The sequence below is a fragment of the Ixodes scapularis genome, unplaced genomic scaffold (assembly GCF_016920785.2).
Source record: "Ixodes scapularis isolate PalLabHiFi unplaced genomic scaffold, ASM1692078v2 PGA_scaffold2__306_contigs__length_199485367, whole genome shotgun sequence".
NCBI classification, from domain to species: Eukaryota; Metazoa; Arthropoda; class Arachnida; order Ixodida; family Ixodidae; genus Ixodes; species Ixodes scapularis.
In genome coordinates this window covers 50,093,629-50,111,325 of record NW_024609857.1, presented here as the reverse complement: position 1 = coordinate 50,111,325, position 17,697 = coordinate 50,093,629, and the positions used below count along the sequence as shown (strand labels likewise).

Below are 17,697 nucleotides of genomic sequence, written 5' to 3'. Positions count from 1 at the left end.
GTCGTGTTTGTCAGACTCAGCTGTTTTCGCGCGTGAGTTTGCGATTGCATGTGAAAGTGTGTGTGTGTATCGCGCAGGCCATTTTTCCTTTAGAAGCGAAAGACAGTTAAAGGACGGAGGAAATTGATGACTTCGTGTCAAGACGTGGGCTTGATTTCCTCTCTTTCTCTCCCTCTCTCTCTCTCTTCTTTTTTTTTTTTTTTTTTTTTTTTTTTTGCGAGTGTGGAGGCGGTTTTAGCCCCCGAGTTGAGAAAAAGTCTCCGCACCCCATTTTACAAGCTTGAGTACAGGCCTTGCAAGGGCTCACAGGCTGGAAAAGACATTTGATAAAAAGGTGCTTCTCAGTATACGAGCAGCGTGCGAGACCAAAAGCGTCACTGTGGCCGGCCTTCCACGATTGGTCAAACGCTCACTACAACGTCTTGGGTGTCATGGATTCTAATTCATTAATGTAAGAAAGAGAAATGGCAGGCTATCAACTTTGGCCGTGTTGGTTTAAGGCGCGATGACTACAAGCTACACACAATCAATATTGGCAATCGATAATCCCGGTCGTGACTCCACAGATAGAAGCCATGAGAAGGAGCCACCGAAACACCTCGTCGCCAATAATGCCCCGCACAATGACACTTTTCTCCGGCATCGCTACACACAATTCATTTCAAAACTCATAGTACGATGGGGGCCACGACGAAACTGCTACGGCGTATCCGGTCCAGGCGACCCTTCGCTTTCCCCTGGCACTTCTAAAACAATGCCATTCGATTCAAGCACCGCCACCCGGAAGGCTAATCTCTCAGTCACTGCTGCCGAACGCCGCAGAAGTTCACCATCGAGTGATAAACACGTCGAAAGTCCATCGGCTATCTGAAAGCAATCGACAATCGGAGATTAGTTGGCTTCTATAGATCGCTGTTGCCCTCAAGTATTGATACCCGATGAAGGGAAAGTCGGCAATGGAATCGACTAAGAACGCACATTTTAGCGCGTCAGAAAAGCCTATTTCGTCGGCATGCACGTGTGGCAGCATTCCCCGATGGGGGTATCCTAGTCCTTTTAAACTTATAAAACAAGATTTCACGAAATAAAACTTATCTTGGTGCCCTAACAGTAAAACCAAAATGTTATGCCTTAAAATGTGGCTAAACGGCAGGTGTTTACAAAAGATATTCCGATTTCGAGCTCCCCAAATGCACATGGCAGTAAATCAAGTGTAGGCGCAACTATTTTCTGTAAATAACGACATACACAAGCTTTCTTCTTCTTTTTTCAGAAAGAATTGTTTAGTCCAGTGGGAAAGGCATAAAGAAAAAACGGGAGAAAAACCAAAACACTGTTTTGTGGGAAGCGATCTTTCGGCATCGGTGCCCGTTCGGTGCGTTGAATTATGAATATCTGGCTTGATGGAGAGACAGTTAATGTCTGCTCGAACATGCATATGACCAGCAGCCGTTTGACACAGCAACGGCGACCCTTAGTCAAAACAATAGCAAAGCCGGCGCAAAGAAAGCCAGCGAGCGGCGGCTGCGACTGCGAGCAACCGGCCAGCCCGGAAACCCGGATGTGCTAGCAGACGACGCGCCAGCTGCGGCGGCCGCGCACGCGCAGAAAAGAGCGCAAGAAAGAGGGAGGAGAGCCCAAGGACGGCATTCTTTCTAACGGCCGCTTAGAGCGCCTCTCCCGTCCTCCGGGCGCGCCGTGATCGTATAGTGGTTAGTACCTTGCGTTGTGGCCGCAATAACCCAGGTTCGAATCCTGGTCACGGCAATATTTTTTTTTCTTTGTTTTTTGTTGTGTTTTATCTCGAGCATGCATGGGAGGGTGTGCCATAAGTCCGAGCGAAGCGGCGAAGCCGCATGTTTCCCTGGGCGGTAATTTGCGCTCATAGTTTAGTTTGCCAGTTGTAGCTAATATATAAATTTTCGCGTGCCCTGAAATAACATAATTAAAATAAGAGCACAAACTTCACACAACAGAAAACTTTGTTTTTTCTGTTGTGCCATGTCCGCGCTCTTATTTTAGTTATGACGTCTCCCGGCTTTTGGAGTATTTTTGCACTTCAAATAATACTCCGCCTATGGGAATTTCTTCCGTCTATTTCTCACTAAATAAATATATGTATATTGGGTATATTCCACAGGGCCTTGTCGAATTCATGTGTATCTTAAAATACACGTGCTCGATTGTTGTTCTTAAAAAAAAAAAAAAAAAAAAAAAAAACAGCATGAAGCAGCGTGCATTTTCAGACGTCAATATTTTTGTTGTGTTTCTTTACGTGTGCATACACAAAACGCTCTTCCTCATCGCCAACTCGCAAAAGGAAAGCAGCACCGTATATGCCTTAAAAAAAAAGATAGCACAGTTTTGTTTTGACTGTGTTAATGTAATATGTTTCCTCTCTTTTACTTGAAAACCTGTCACTGCATGCTTTATTTGATGTTCGCAAAGAGGTACCGTTCGCTACTGATTCTCGTCGGCAAAAACAATTAGCTTCTATCGCACAGTTTCCGTTCGTGTGACGGCGTAAGGAGGAAAAGGTGGAAAGTGGCCGCCGTCGAAACGCGAGGGAGAAAAGCGCATTGCTCCGAGCAGTTGGCCTATATTCACTGCGTTTAAAACGTTCCGCTCGGTCGTTCCCTGTCCGCTGGGCAGCCGTGATCGTATAGTGGTTAGTACCTTGCGTTGTGGCCGCAATAACCCAGGTTCGAATCCTGGTCACGGCAATATTTTTTTTTTTTTAAATTTATTAATTTTTTTATTTATTTCATATACCCTCAGGGCCAAAGGCATTAGAGAGGAGAGAGGGTACAATGGGTATTTAGTATTGATTAAAACAAAATGCAGTGATTATTAGTACAGTAAATGGACTCCTAGTGTGTGGGCAACCTGGGGATTCAAAGTGTTTGGCCAAGGTCGTCTCTCCGACAATCGTCAGTGGTCATCTCTACCGCGAGGGGGCCAAGGACCACTGGCCACGCGAGCGGCGCTCCGCCGCTGGTTAGCTCAGTTGGTAGAGCGCTCCACTTGTAATGGAGAGGTCCCGAGTTCAATACCCGGACCAGGCGGATTTTTTCGGTCGCGCACCAGTCACCTAGCTGAGTTTGGAGTTTTATGTTTGTCCTCTGTCCCCCTTGTTCCTTTTCTCCAGGGATTATTTTCATCATTACTGTCCAGCTCGCTTGCACCTTTGCATTTAATTGCATTATAATCATAAGGGGCCGTCGCAGCGAATGCGCGGAAGCTTTTTGGGATCACAGCGCGGGCGATAGCGGCCTTTAAATGTTTACGTGTTGTTCAACCGATGTGCTGTGTCATTCCCCGAGACGGGTAGCAGCAAGGGCAATCCCACACTGGCGCCCAACATGGGGCCCGATACAATATCAGCTATGGCCTTCTTGACGTGCTAGCGATCTTCGATTTTTGCTGTTGGGGCGGGAAGGCCATTCCACTCCACTGATGCGCCGAAAAAGAATGTCTGAAAAAAAAAAAAGCATTAGTTCTACACGATGGTATCCTGATTTCATGAACATGATCTAATCTAGATCAGATGTGTTGGGGGGGGGGGGGGGGGGGAGGGGGCAAATGTGTTTGGCGTGTAAGGAAGGATGAAGAAACAGTATGTGAAAGAGGCAGAGACGAGAGGTTTTGCGGCGAGATGCTAAGGATGGCAAATTAAGGTTAGATTGCATTGTACTGATGCCTTCAGTTCTATTCGACTTAGACAATATGAAACCAACAGAATTATTTCGTACCATTTCAAGTGGGTGTATCAAGTTTTCATGGCTGGGATCGCAAACCTGAAACGGCACATTCCAGTTCAGAGCGAATTAGGACATTGTATAGTAGTCGCTTGAGGGATGAAGGTGCTTTTGCAAAGTTACGTCGAAGATAACCCAACATGCGGTTAGCGTTATTAATAACGTACGAGTGTGAACGCTCCAAGTAAGGTTAGATGAAATGCGAACTCCGAGGTATTTATAAGACGATACGGCGTCTAAAGGCACATTATTAAAGGGGACCTGCAACGACTTTTTGACTGGTTTTTAATTCGCACCAAACCTGAGCGCACTGAGCGTAGTAACTTAATGAAACTTTTCTTTTCTCGAATTTCGCTTTATTTTAAAAGTTATAGGCACATTAAAACTACAAAAAACAAGCAAAAAATAACTTCCTTCATGACGCCCTTGGTACTGGCTTGAGTGGCCGTGAACTAGAGGAGGGGTAGTGAGCTCACCGAGCGCACACGGCTGCCGCACTCCGCGTCGACGGCTCGAGAGGGCGCTACTAAAGCATGTGCTGAACAGGCTATGAATGAAGCGGGCGGCCAGGGCGGCTCGCATTGAATTGGCTGCGCGATTAAACACTAACTCGGCATGACACTTCATTTGCCACAAACGACAGCAAACACGGGGTAAAGATCGGTTCAGAACGGGAGCCACTTCGCGCGGCCATACCGCCAAGCGGCCACACCGTAAGCCGAACCTGCTCGCCGAAGGCCTTCGGAACGCTGCCGCGTACATCACATCCGGGACCTTTCTACGCTCGCCGCTCGTCGGTGACCCCATACGACCGCAACGCTGCCGCGTATATCCGGGACCTTTCTACGCTCGCCGCTCGTCAGTGCCTGATCCCAATACCCCTTTCTAGTATGCGCTGCCTTTTCCACCGTTTGGTGGCGGGTATGTCGACGGGTCATTCCTTGTTTCCGTACTTTATAAACTGCATTTGTTTCTTTTCTGATCTAAAATACTGAACAAAATCTACTTTTATGGATAATTGAAACAGTTCGCGCCACTTATAGTTTGTATTTTGACTAAAAAAAAAAGGTTTTAGCGGCTCTGACCAGTAGTAAAGCCAGAACCAGAAAACATCACGCCGTCGTCACATATCGCGCGCTTTCGGCACCGCGGGTCGCCCCCGTCGGTGGAGGAGGTTTCCGTGTCCCCGCACGTTCTCGTTTCCTCCTCTCCCTCAGTTTCTGCCCGAATAAAGTTTGGCGGATAAAATATGAACGTTTTAAAACAATGAGTTGTTAAGGATGAAAAAAGAATAAGGATTTACACTGAAACAACACAACCACATCTTTCAATATGAAAGATGTGGTTGTGTTGTCCCAGTGTTAATCGTTTATTCTTTCTTCATCCTTCACTTGAACCAACACGCTCTTTCCCAAGCAAAGAGTTGTTTTTGGCAATTTTCAAAAAGAATACGGCGGGGCTCCAGAGAAGCATTTTTTTTTTTCGCTCAAATTTACACGAATATAGCATCTACAGTCGAAAACGGACCCCAGTTTATTTCACTGAAGGTTTCTGAAAACCGCTTCAATCTTTTGGAATGAAATAAAGAATGTGACGCTATGACTTCTAATCTAACCTTTTAACGCCGTATACATTCTGGCGATGGCCGATCTTTCGTTAATGAAAGTATTTAAACAATGAACTCAATTGAAGGCAGTTCACCTTTTTTAAAGCGGTTAACTCAATATACGCTCTCTAAGCGACTGAAAAACTAGAACTATAGTTCAAGTATTTTTAAGGCCGCGCGTAGCCGTTCACGACCACACGCGGCCTTTCGCTTTTCTAAAGTCGTGATCAAATATCGCAAGATTAGCTTTTTTTTTATCAAATATTGGGCATGTCCTGATCTTTGATCACGTCTTCGACAGGCAAAGATACCGCGCATGATTCTAATGAGTTTAGAGACGCATAGAATAATTTTGCAAAATCAAATGACGAACTCAAATACCATTTTAGTAACCGTTGATAGTTCGAACATTAGCCATTGTAATCCGTTTAAATTTTTTATTTTGGTACCTCATACACATTGTAAGCCACCGTGTCATTGTGGCGGTTCATGTGCACATTTTATCTTTCCAGACTCGACAAGAATCTTTAATATTGGTCAATACGGCGATCTAAAACTACAAATTACGCATAAAAACATGTTTGAGACGTATAATTCTATCTAACGCATGGTTAGATTAGCTAACCAAATTAGTCGTCGTGGGATACCTCATTTTGTGTCCTTATTTTAATTTATTATCACGGGGTTAAATTGGTATGACAAGCACAGTACGTGAAGCCAGAAAGAGTGCAAAAAGCTACAACGCTACAAACGATATTATACAACTTGGCGTCTCTCCAATACGTGTCTCTCTTTTCTCAATGGGGAATGGCGTCGGCGTGAAATCGCTTAGTCGATGCGCCACCTCAAAACACGATACGTGCCTTCCGTCGCGAATTCCCGTGAGATATCCGTGTAGCAAGCCCTGTCTCTACAAATTACAAATAAAAAACAAATAAATAAACCCGTGAATCACAGCTCGCGGTCTGGCAGCTCGCAATCACTGGGCAGATGTTCTCGACTCCTCTATTCGTAGTCACGTCCGCTAAGAGAAATTAAGGGACGATACCAAAATCCACCACACACGTCACGGGGCGAAGAAACGAACGGAACCCCACTATACGAAAATCGTGCCTCCAGGAAGCTATATACCTAGACACGTAGAGGCACTACTCCATTCCCGCGGCAGTCCCCGCCCGCGGATGACTATCGAAAGCATGACGCCGCCAAAGTTAAAACAGAGCGCCACCTTTCCACTGAGCCCATTACCTTGAAAACCACCGACTCTGCTCGAGGGAGGAAGCGAGGGAGCGTGAGGTTCTGGAGTCACGGCTGTGGGGTCCTCAAGCTGCGGATGAAAAGCAGGGAGGGAGAAACTCCGCGTTTCCCACAAGGTTCGGTCTGGCTGCAGCTGCGGCGGTCGCTCACGTGGAGTAGCGGGACGAGGCTTCTGTAAGACTTCGTGACCACGGTAGCTCAGACTTTGATCCTCGTTCAGCTGTCGGGCGACTAAGGCCCTGTGTAAGCATGTGCTCCTTCTAGTTGGGCCTGTTATTTTTGTATTCATTTTTTTAGAGAAAAGCTAATGCAACTTGCAAACTTTTTTTTTTATCTCTTCTTAGTATGCTACCGAGTTTACGCGTATTCACTTATTCTAGTTTTCAACGTATTGTTAACGAAACCTGAAAACGCGTTTTTTTTTTTTTTTAGACCTTCCGTTCAGATTAAACAGGTCACAATTTGAAGGCTGGAACAGGCGCCCGTTTATGTTTACATGCCCTTGTTTCCGAAAGCAGTACGCTTATATGTGGTTCACATTCATCCTCAACTACTCAGTGTTTCCCACGTCGGGCGGTCCCGTATATTTTACCCTACAAGTTTATATTTCTTCGCGATTGATAACTCGCTTCCTTCTGATTTCCGCTTCGGAACCCTGAAATGTCCCTAGGGGAACCCGATGACAATATAATTGCAAGAGTTTCGTTGTATTATTTTATATTCTGATAACAATACCCGATAGTCCACCAGCGCCTTTGCGCATGCATCGAATCACTGTCAAACATTGGTATCATACTTAAAAAAAAAAAAAAAGCAATCCACAAACATGTTTGCTTTCACGTGAGATGGAAGGATGATCCGTCTTTCAACATTCCGGCTTTTGTTTCATGATCCCTTTGCGTTGAACCTCAGTGGGCCTGAAGTGATGACGCAACGAATACTTGCATCCTCTGAAACGCAAGCAGGAACCACACAGTAAACTTCAAAACACCTATATCGGTGTAATCGGAAATTTAACCAATGTCTATACGTAACACCTTTTGATAGGTGGTGCTACTCCTCGTGAAGAAATGTTGTGTCCCTTCTTTAAAACGGCCCTACATTTCTTTGTTGTGTCGACCTTTTTAGAAAGCAAATATACACAGCCTTGGAGAGCCGTTGAGCTACAGATTACATTTAATGTTTTCTACTGTTATTGAGCGCCGTAACGTTAGAAGTAACGTGCAAAGAGCAGTGTGCCGCTGAATCGCTCTGTTCTATACCCCGTCTGGTTTCCCCTCTAATCGCTTCTCATATGTTTTTAACAATATTAGTTGACGGTGCGGTGTTTTGGTGTGACCGAAACGGTGTCCTAACTGCGACCATTGATTTCACTGCCTACAGCCCATCGGGCCCATTACAAAATCTCGGGTTATTGCCAGACGTGTTTGCGTTTGCTTCCCCTTTGCTTTATAGCCCGTCTGGTTCGCCCTATTTGGCAATTTTCTCGAGATGGGAGTGGTAATGTCCAAGAGATCATTTCGACTCGCCACAGCCAGTTGGGTGTCATTTCGTCCCAGCGATAAAGCGCGCTGTATTCTTCGGACTGATAACAGAATTCGAGCGGCTACTGGATACAGAGGCGTGAACAAATCGTAATCTCGATGACATTTGCCCGAGCCACTTGGCCAACTTGGCCTCGGCGGTCTCCAACGCATTCTACGATGTCGTGTCTTTGCCGAGTCGTCCTGAACGTTTCGTGGAGTGGGCAAAGAGGGCAAGGGCACGGGTCTGTCTCAAAGGACCTCACATTCCGTGGATAGTCATCACAAAGCATGGACTGCTTAATAGCGGAACCCCCTAATTCCAGATATTCTTTCCGCCCATCCCCCTGCGCACTGCGCCGCTAAATACTGAGGGATTCAAGGAGCGGCCAGGCTCTTGAAATCGACCGAAAAATTCGGTTTCTTAACATATCACGCTGCGACTTTGTGCAGCGTTGCCCACAGATGGTGCTTTTTTGTTTTGGTAAAATATGCAACGAGCGACCTCACCTGAGGAAAAAGTAAAGAAATAAAAAGGCTTAGCTCCTATGGAAACGCGGCGAAGCCAGAGGTCTTCAAACAATACGGCACCGTTTACCACGAGAGACAAGAGATGGCGCAAGTGGTCGCGACGCCATCTGCCGCCAACGAACGAGCACACGGCGCCGAGAGCCGGCGTTTTACAGCAGACGATCATTTCGACTCAAAAGCGGCGCGAGCTTTTTTATTACCAGTTGCCAATGCATTATTTTATCATCCTTACTAATAAAACATATTGAATGGACAGAGAATCGATTAAAAAAATGGTTTGTCGGGATATTTTGGCTGTTTTTTTCGAGGTACTGATGTTGTCTGCTTTGCAGTTGCTTGTTGTTATCTGCACCTGTTTTTGTTTCTGCGACTGTCGCCGCCTGCGGAACGCGCGCCGCGTTTCAGTCGAAACGATCGTCTCCTAAAGACGCCGGCTCTCGGCGACGCATGCTCGTTCGTTGGTGGCAGTTGGCGCCGTGACCGCTTGCGCCATCTCTTGTCTCCCGTGCGAAGCGGCGCCGTATTGTTTGCAGACCGGTGGCTTCGCTGCGTTTCCATAGGAGCTAAGCCTTTTTCTCTCTTTACTTTTTTCTCAGGTAAATTTGCTCTTGGCAAATTTTACAAAAAATATGCACCATCTGAGGGCAACGCTGCACAAAGTCGTAACGCGATAGGTTAAGAAACCGAATTTTGCGGTCGATTTAAAGAGCCTGGCCGCTCCTTGAATCACCCAGTATAACGAAAACATTGTGGTCATGAGATTTCATGGTATCGCGTGAAACCACGAACTTGACACCGTGACGTCAATTTCAGCACTAAATATAGCTGGGAAATTGAACTTTATATGCGTCTCGTAACACCATGACATCCCGGTGCCATATACACGATGCCAGGTGATACCCCGACGTTGCGTGATGTCAGTCACGTGACGTCATAAACGATACGCTCTTCTTCACTCGAAACGACTGTGTAATGTCTTCTAAACTAATTTAAACGATCGCACCTCAAATTCTGCTTTGCACGCATTTTAGGACTCAAAAAAAAAAAAAAAAACGCGTGTAGTTTTTTTTTTTTTTTTTTCTTTTTATTGAAAATTGTTTGGCATTTGAAGTCCAAGTTGCATTTAGCAATATAAAAGTGCGCAGCTTTCGATCGGCGTCATCTTGTTGTCAAGATTAATGTATAATTTTTGTAGTGTTCTCACGCTGTCAAAACTACTTGCGCGAGCGCGTACGTAAACTTTGTTTGGCTTCTACTTTGCGTAAGAGCGTATGGGAATGACGCCGAGTAGAATGAAGTCACTTCCTAACGTGTACATTATAGATGCCACCGACGAGGGCATATAATGGTGGTAACTGCAGGCTTCTGGGCGGCGCAGTTCACTTCTGAAATTTTCCTGCTTATTTTGAACGCTGACAATAACCGGGACATATTATCGCCTTTTCGGATACGCGTCCTGATTCCTGAATCACACAGATCAATTTTGATGTCATATACTAAAACACATAACTAAATTTCTTTTCTTTTTATGCGATTATGGGTGTTTCAGCAGGACCCTCGTACTGGTCATCAAGCCAAATGAGGAAGTAATAAACTGATGTACTCATTGCCCTCGTAATGCTGACGACCTTCAATTCGACCGGCTTACCAAATTCAACTGTCCAATGTAACGACTCTCGGAGCGGCAGTGAAACAACGAGCATATTCATCTCCGCATTATTAGGTCAACCTCATTTGCTTTTTTAAGGAAGTCAAAGCATTTCGACAATAGTTATGGTACCTGCAAGTCTTTTTTTCTTTTTAACGACACTACTTTAACGACACAGTTTAGATGGGCATGCACATACGCTTGCCTCTTCGAAAAACGGGTTCCCGCGCATGCGTAGTGGCCAGAGTTCATCTGAGCGAACGCACCTGATCACGCTTGGATCGATGCAATCAATGAATTGGTATAGACCGTAGTATATACCATTTCCATGATGACCTACTGCGTACCGCCATCTCTGATTGCCGAGCTGTGAAACTCATTGAAGGCATGCGCAGTAGCTCCCTTCTGCGGAGTATTTATATAGACGCTTTACACACGCGCCAAATTACAGCCGCCATTGCTGACCTTCTTTGTCTTACCGAAATGCTGAGCCACTGAAACGGTAGTTGACAATCCTCTACAAAGGCCGATGCTTTAGAAAAGGACACCGTTGAATCTATTATGGCGATAACCTGGCCTGCTATGGTAATGATGAAGGGAAATAAACGGAATAAGAGGAACCAAAAAATAAAGGTCAGTTATGGCGGCGTCCATGCACAGCTGCTGCAAAGCGTCTATAGCCGCGCATGCGCCCACAGCCCAATGAGTCGGCAGTTTTCGGCCTCGGTGATAAGGGCAGAAAAGGCTATAGTAGGAATACTATGGGTGCGAGCCTCGCACCGGGTGTGCAGTCTATAGACCAAGAAATACGGTAATTGCAAGTGCTCTTGTTTAGCCCTCCCAGCAACAGCGCCTCGCGCCATTTGATTTCGGTCGCTGAAAGAGCGTGGGGACCACTTCCCGCGGCGTAGCGCCGCCGATTAGAGCGCATTACGTGTCGGTGTGCGACGAAACAAAATCACATAATAAACAATAATAACAAATGAAGGCAAGCTATCAATGATTCCGAGAGGCACCCAGCCAAGGGGAAAGAGGAAGGCGGGGTGTTGCAAAAATGAGCCGCAGATGCGACGAGGGAGATGCCGGCTCCTGATCCAGGTGTTTGTGTCCCCCCTCTTCCTCCCATCTCGCCAAGGTGCCAGCGTCGGCGCAGTCAGTTCATCCACGCCCCTGAAACGTCCGTTCGTTCGACCGACCGACGACGTGGTTGCCCCCGCGGTTGGCGTCCCCCTCCTGAATGGCGGATCGTGACTCTGGGATCTGTGGCTTATCCGAGGGCTTGCCCTTGTGCCCGATTCTTCGTTTTTGTTCTTCCGGGAGGAGCACGCGCTCGCTTTTCATTTATGCCTCCTTCTCCGACCGAGCGCATCGGAAATCGTGGTCTGCCCTGTCGACGTGCTGTACGTGCCGAGAGAACGTGGGACCCGGTTTTATAAAGAGCGCTCTCCTTCGACGCCGCGGGAGGGTCGTTGTTGTATTATAAAGGTCGAAGCGAGGAGCGGAGCAGGAGGAGGACGCGATGGACGCCGTCTTGTCACTCGTGATCAAGGAAGCGGAGCGAATCGCTGTTGATGTGTGTTGCCCTTGAGGCCGGAGACGTGTTGTGGCGTTCCTTTTTAACGTTTTGCTTTTTTATTTGTACCGTTTTACATGGGAGTTGGGAAATGAGGTGGAAACAATGGACCCTGTAAGGTCTACAAGTCGTAGATGTGGACTCTCGGTTGTTATTTTGAGTAGCATGCGGTTTACCAATAAATATCTGATAACTAAACCGACTAAAAAATAAAAGCTGATCAATCTCCGGTTCTATTGCAATACCAGAGAGGAACGGGGGAAGAGGAGAAAATATATTGAGGCATTACTTTTATAGTACCTATGCGGCTCTCACTGTTTCTACAAACAAAATATATTTAGGATTGAACTCATCTTCGTTTTATTTAGATAAACTTATAATTTATAGAGGCTTCATTTAGATGCAGAAGGGATTCGAAGGGTTCCACGAAAGTCGCACTGCGATTTCGGGTTTCCATCTTATTCTACGCGGCTTGAGCCTTACAATAGTGACGTAGGCGACCAAAATCCTCGCTGTAGCCGGCCTTCTCATATTGGGAAACTGTGACATCTTTATAGTCACTGAGATAATGAGAACGGTCGGGTGTCTCATACAGATGCCTCCGGCACGCCCTTGTTGCCTTCCGTCGTGCATTGGCTGCTCGATTACGCTCAAGGCTCACGGAATGCCGATGTTACCGAAAGTGAGAAGGTTGCGCTGCATGGAGGTGGGATAATTGAACGAGCCCACTACCGTTTTAATCCTGCGGAAATGAGGGTAATGCCGGCACGTCAGTTTTGACGATATTGCTGTTGAGGAAGCGATCTTAGAAACTTTCCCCGTCCGTTCTGCACATTCTCTGATTTCGTTTCGCGATTGATCATGAGTAGCCAGATCACAAATTACCAAGGGAAATTGTGTCCGAGACGTGACGACGGGTAGAAACGGTAAGAGGGCGCCACCGAAATAACTGCTGCTGCTAATAGCCACGGTTAACAGAAGACGCCACAGAAAAATATCTATGATAAAGATCGAAACAACTCATTAATAATAAAAAAGAACGCAAGCTCACACTTATGCAGAAATCTTCGCATCTATAGTGCAAAGCGGTGCAGCTGGGACACCAATCATTGTTCATCCTTTAAGTAGCTTAGCCAATGAGAAAGATGAACGGTGTCATGCTCCTTGGGTGATCTATTTTCAATGGTGAGAAACGGGGGGGGGAAGGGGGGCCCCTTTTCTTTATTTAGACAGCGTGATTATTGACGAGTTTTAACTTCACCATGGGGCATTTTATGTGCAAAAACGTGAGTGGATGACTTTATTAATTGTTTCATCTTAATTATCTAACGCAATTTATCGTTTACTCCCTGAAGCTCCTGCGACGCACTCAGGCCTCAACGTGTTGTTCTCTTAGTCGGTCAAAGCAGCGAGCAGGATGATCAGTTTCACATTCTAATGACCATTCAGTTTCAGTGCCAGAGACACAGCGGTGGGCGACTTTTAGCCACGTAAGTCCGTGACCATCGAACAGGAGCACATTAACGCTCGCTCATCTTATTGATTGACTGGCCTAACAAAGAACAGTGAATCGCGTACCGACGGTGCAGCACGCACGCACTCACACATATCGGAGGTGTCCAGATTCTAGAACATGCGGTTTCAATCGGTTCCTCAAAAGTACCCTCAAGGGTTCCTCGAAGGGTTTACTGGGTTGATCGATCGCCATTTTATCGAAACACATTTTAGAGAACGGGCACATTTTATCGAAGCTCAGTTTAGTCTGTTTAGAGAAAGCGGAGCCTCACTTTATAACAGGCACATAGCCTAGAAGGGGGGGGGGGGGGGGATGGGGCTTGAATTTTCCCCCCCCCCCCCCACCCCCGAAATTTTTCATGTAGCTAGGGACCTTCTCTCCCCCAACCCCTCATTCAGCATTTTGTCATGTGCAGCCCCCCCCCCCCCTCCCCCTTTCCCGAATATAAATCCTGGCTACGTGTCTGATTTAAAGAAATTCAGTTTATCGAAAAGAAACGATGTTTTAAAAAAAGGATCCCCTACTTTGTGCGTGTATCACTGAAGCACGTGTTACCCCACGCCGCGGTTACCCCGCTTCGCGGCGATAGTCCGCGGCGGATCATTCCAAAAATGTAACCCACCTGACCCATCCGTACACGCCACGTCGAGGTGGCCGAATTTGCTAAAAGGAGACTCATAGCCATTTCCCCTAAACTCGGTTTCCTATAAACGGATCCGATAACTGGTGTCGGCTCAACGGCGTTCGCTAAAACGAGCTTCTCTAGACCGGACGCTTCCGTTCCTCGATCTCCTCTGCCCCTAAGAAACGTGTTTTTCCAGTTTAAGCAACATTTCAGCAGATTTGAGCCACTCAGTGATGCATAACTAAAGTCTACGAGTATCTATGAGCCAAGCCCTCCTAGTGTGTAGTGTACATTATGGTTTCCAACATTCTGTACGTTTCCACACTTTCTTTTTATTGGACCAATGCCGAAAGCGAGGCAGAGAAGGGTTCCTCAAGAGCGAAAATTCTGAGACCCAGACGAAAGAAGCGAATGCGTGCTGCAGGGCGGACTACCGCCGGAACACCTGGAGAGGCCGAGCCAAGCCTACCACGGGAGGAATTTCAGCGGGCGCGTGGCAGGCCGAACGCGCCTCGCCCTGTGCGATCTCCTTTCAACGCTTCAACACCACTTCCCCCCTCCCAGCTCTGCCCGAGGTCGTCTCGTCGGTGGAAGCGGCGAAGAAGAAGGGCAGCCTCTGAACGACGGCAAGCAGCGCAGAGGACACCGTCCGGACGAGAGGACTACGCGTCTCTCGGGCCCCGCGAATTACACCGAGCCCACACAAAAGGCAAGACGCGCGCCACGCCGTCCTCCGGACGCGTAACGAAACAATAATCGTCTCCAAAAGAGCCGCGCCTTTTCAGCCACTTCCTCAAAAGAGCGCCGGGAGAAGAGCACCAGCCAGCAGTTCATAAGAGCGGTGGCAGCAGAAAGAGCTGCCGCCGCGGGGACTTAAATTCCTTTCGGCGCAGCTCGCGTGGCAAATGTCTCTCGTCCCTCTCCGCCTCTTTCCGACGACGATGACGACGACGAATCCCACCCGGCTTTGTCTGTGCCTGGAAGGAAGCTGCTGCTGCCGCCAAGAGGTTGCCGCTCTCGGTCGTCGTCGGTGTCTCTTGAAGAGGCGCGTCGTTCCCCTGCGCAAAGCGCCTTTGGAGAGATGTAGAATGCGCGCGTGGTCCGCGACGGCCGAACGGCACCGTAATAAGCGGCCCGGAATGACGGTCTGACTGTTTAGTTGCTGCTACAAATTTAGTTTTTGTTTAGTTTTTTTGTTTGTTGTTATTTTGCTCACGCTGGAGTCTGCGTGCGCGTAGGGTGTCTGAAGAAGAGCGTCGGGATTCAAGGGGAGAGGGGGACAGCTTCGGTCTTCTGGAGAGACTACCAAATCCCTCTGTCCTGGTGTATAATGACGACGCGCGGCTCGTCCCTCATTCGCGGAATTGCGGCAGCGTGCTGACGACTTGGTGCGAACGCTCGCGTGCGGTGTGGCGGCGGCGGCGATGAAGCCCCTTATTTATTTCTTTAATTTTTATTTGAAAGCTCGGAAAGAAATAGAAACGAAGCCCGGGCGCACACGGCAATCAGCTTCTCGTGAGTATCGAGTCGGTTTCGAGTGTCGCTCCCTCTGCGCGCCGCCCGCGTCTCTTCAGTCGTGTCTCTGACTCGTAGCTTCGTGATGGACGAGCGCAAGTCTGCTGACGACAAGGCAGGACTCTTCGCGATAGTGGTAGCACGCCAAGACCGAGAAGGCTTGCCTTTTCTGTGCGCGCGTGTTTGTGCGTGTGCGTGTCCGGGGGGGGGGGGGGGGGGGGGGGGGGGGGTTCAGTTGTCTGTCCCTCCTCGATTGAGACTCACTCGGATAAAGCGAGCCTTTATCGGCGACTTGCGCGACCCAAATCTTCTGTGTAGTCGGCTTTCCACGACTGGCCAGACGCTCCTCCCTAGGACGTATTTAATGGAAGTAGCTAATTAACAAACCTAAGAGACTGTTAACTGCCAGACTGTTAAATTCAACAGTGGGGGTTTAAAAGTTGAACACCCCCTATGTATGAAAATTAGATTTAAAAAAAAATGGCAAACGCTTAAGCCCGGTGGCAATCAGTTCATCGAATGACGTTTCAACGACTGATCGTTTCATTGACACGCGATGTTTCATCGACAGATTGTTTCATGGACCAAATCGTTTCATCAACAGCTCAAACTAACTTTTTTTTTCTTTTTTTTTTTTTTGTAATAAGCTGCATGAAACAGTCGCCGCTCAGCGGCGTTATGGGTGAGTCAGGCGGATTAACATTTTCATAATAAGCCGCCGCAGACTGTCGCCGCGAACCGGTGTAAGCGGGGCGGCCGGATGAGTTAACAGCTTAACACGCATCCCAGTGATACACGCGCGACGAAATGTCCCTACAGCGTGCAGTTCGCGTAACGAGTGGCAATGAAACGTTCGTGTCGACGAAATGTGTGTTCATGAAACTTGTGCCCATGATAAGTTGTCCACGAAACGTAATTCCACGAAACCAGTTTACACGAAACGTTAGGAACTCAATTCGTGCTTGGAATGCCGTATGGCAGCGAGTTCCAGGAGAAACTTGACACGCGGCATTCGAACCACGGATATACTGCTGTGATTCGTGTTTGCAGACTGTCTTTTGTACGATGGGTATAACTGCAGTCATGTACGTAACGCGTTACAACTAACGCGTTGCTTCTACTTCGTTACTATTTGCGGTAATGAGTGACATATTTAGTTACTTTTCTAGAAAAGGAACGAGTAAAGTATTTAGTTACTTTTTAGGCCAAGTAACGAGTAACGATATTTCGTTATTTTTGAGGAGTAACGTGTACAATAACGTTTAAGCAGCCTCGTTTTAAATTCTAACCGGAATATGTGCGCTATTGCGAGAACGGTAGGTGGGCAACCCGAAAAACAACGAAACAGTATGACCAGTCTTAGGTTAGTAACGCGTTACTAGTAACGCGTTACTGTAACTTCGTTACTTTTTCGGTAACTTGTAACTGTACGAGTTACTTTTTTTCAAATGTAACTTGTAACTGTAATTCTATTACTTTTTCTGAGGTAACGATGAAAGGAACGACGTTACTTTTGTCGTTACTTTCCAGTTTTTTATGAATAATATATTACTGAACAAGGGGTACAATTTAGCCATTCTTTGCGCTTTCCAAATTGTCTGTTCCGACATTTCGAGTGTCAATTTTTTTTTCCACGTTCTTTTTTGCCAGTCACGACGCGAATATAGCCACTTGTAGACTTGGTGAAAAAAAAGGTAGTTATCTTTAGTACGCCCATGTACTTTGTCACTGAACACTTGCATCTTAGTACCTTGAAGAACTATCTTTTTTGCGGTTGTTCTTTTTTCTGCGCAAACGCTTTTTAATCGGGTGAATCAAACGTGAAACAACAATACACGCGGAGGGCACTGCGAATGTTTCGTATTTTGATTAGCGCCACCACAACGCACTGCGCATGTTTCGTATCTTGATTTGCGCCACTACTCCATGGTAGTGTCAACAGTAGAGGCAAAATTTACTGCCGTTTGCGCGGGGTTTGTTTCTGGCTTGCCGGGTACGAACTGAAATATGTCCAGGGACTCATGAACCCAGCGCAACCGTCAACGAGCCAGCAATGTGCTAGTGCTACCAAGGATATGAATGTTGATAAGAACAAAGAAGAACTACCATGGCCGGCGTACGGAGAGTATTTTGCTGTGGTGGAGG

At 47.1% G+C, this 17,697-nt stretch overlaps 2 non-coding genes across 2 annotated transcripts; both read left to right on the top strand.

Annotated features, from left to right (window-relative positions):
• Positions 1–1,695: 1,695 nt before the first annotated feature.
• Positions 1,696–1,767, top strand: Trnah-gug. Its single transcript has one exon. It is a non-coding gene; the product is annotated as a tRNA-His (tRNA).
• An 884-nt stretch (positions 1,768–2,651) lies between these two features.
• Trnah-gug lies at positions 2,652–2,723 on the top strand. The gene has a single exon. It is a non-coding gene; the product is annotated as a tRNA-His (tRNA).
• The last annotated feature ends 14,974 nt before the right edge of the window (positions 2,724–17,697 follow it).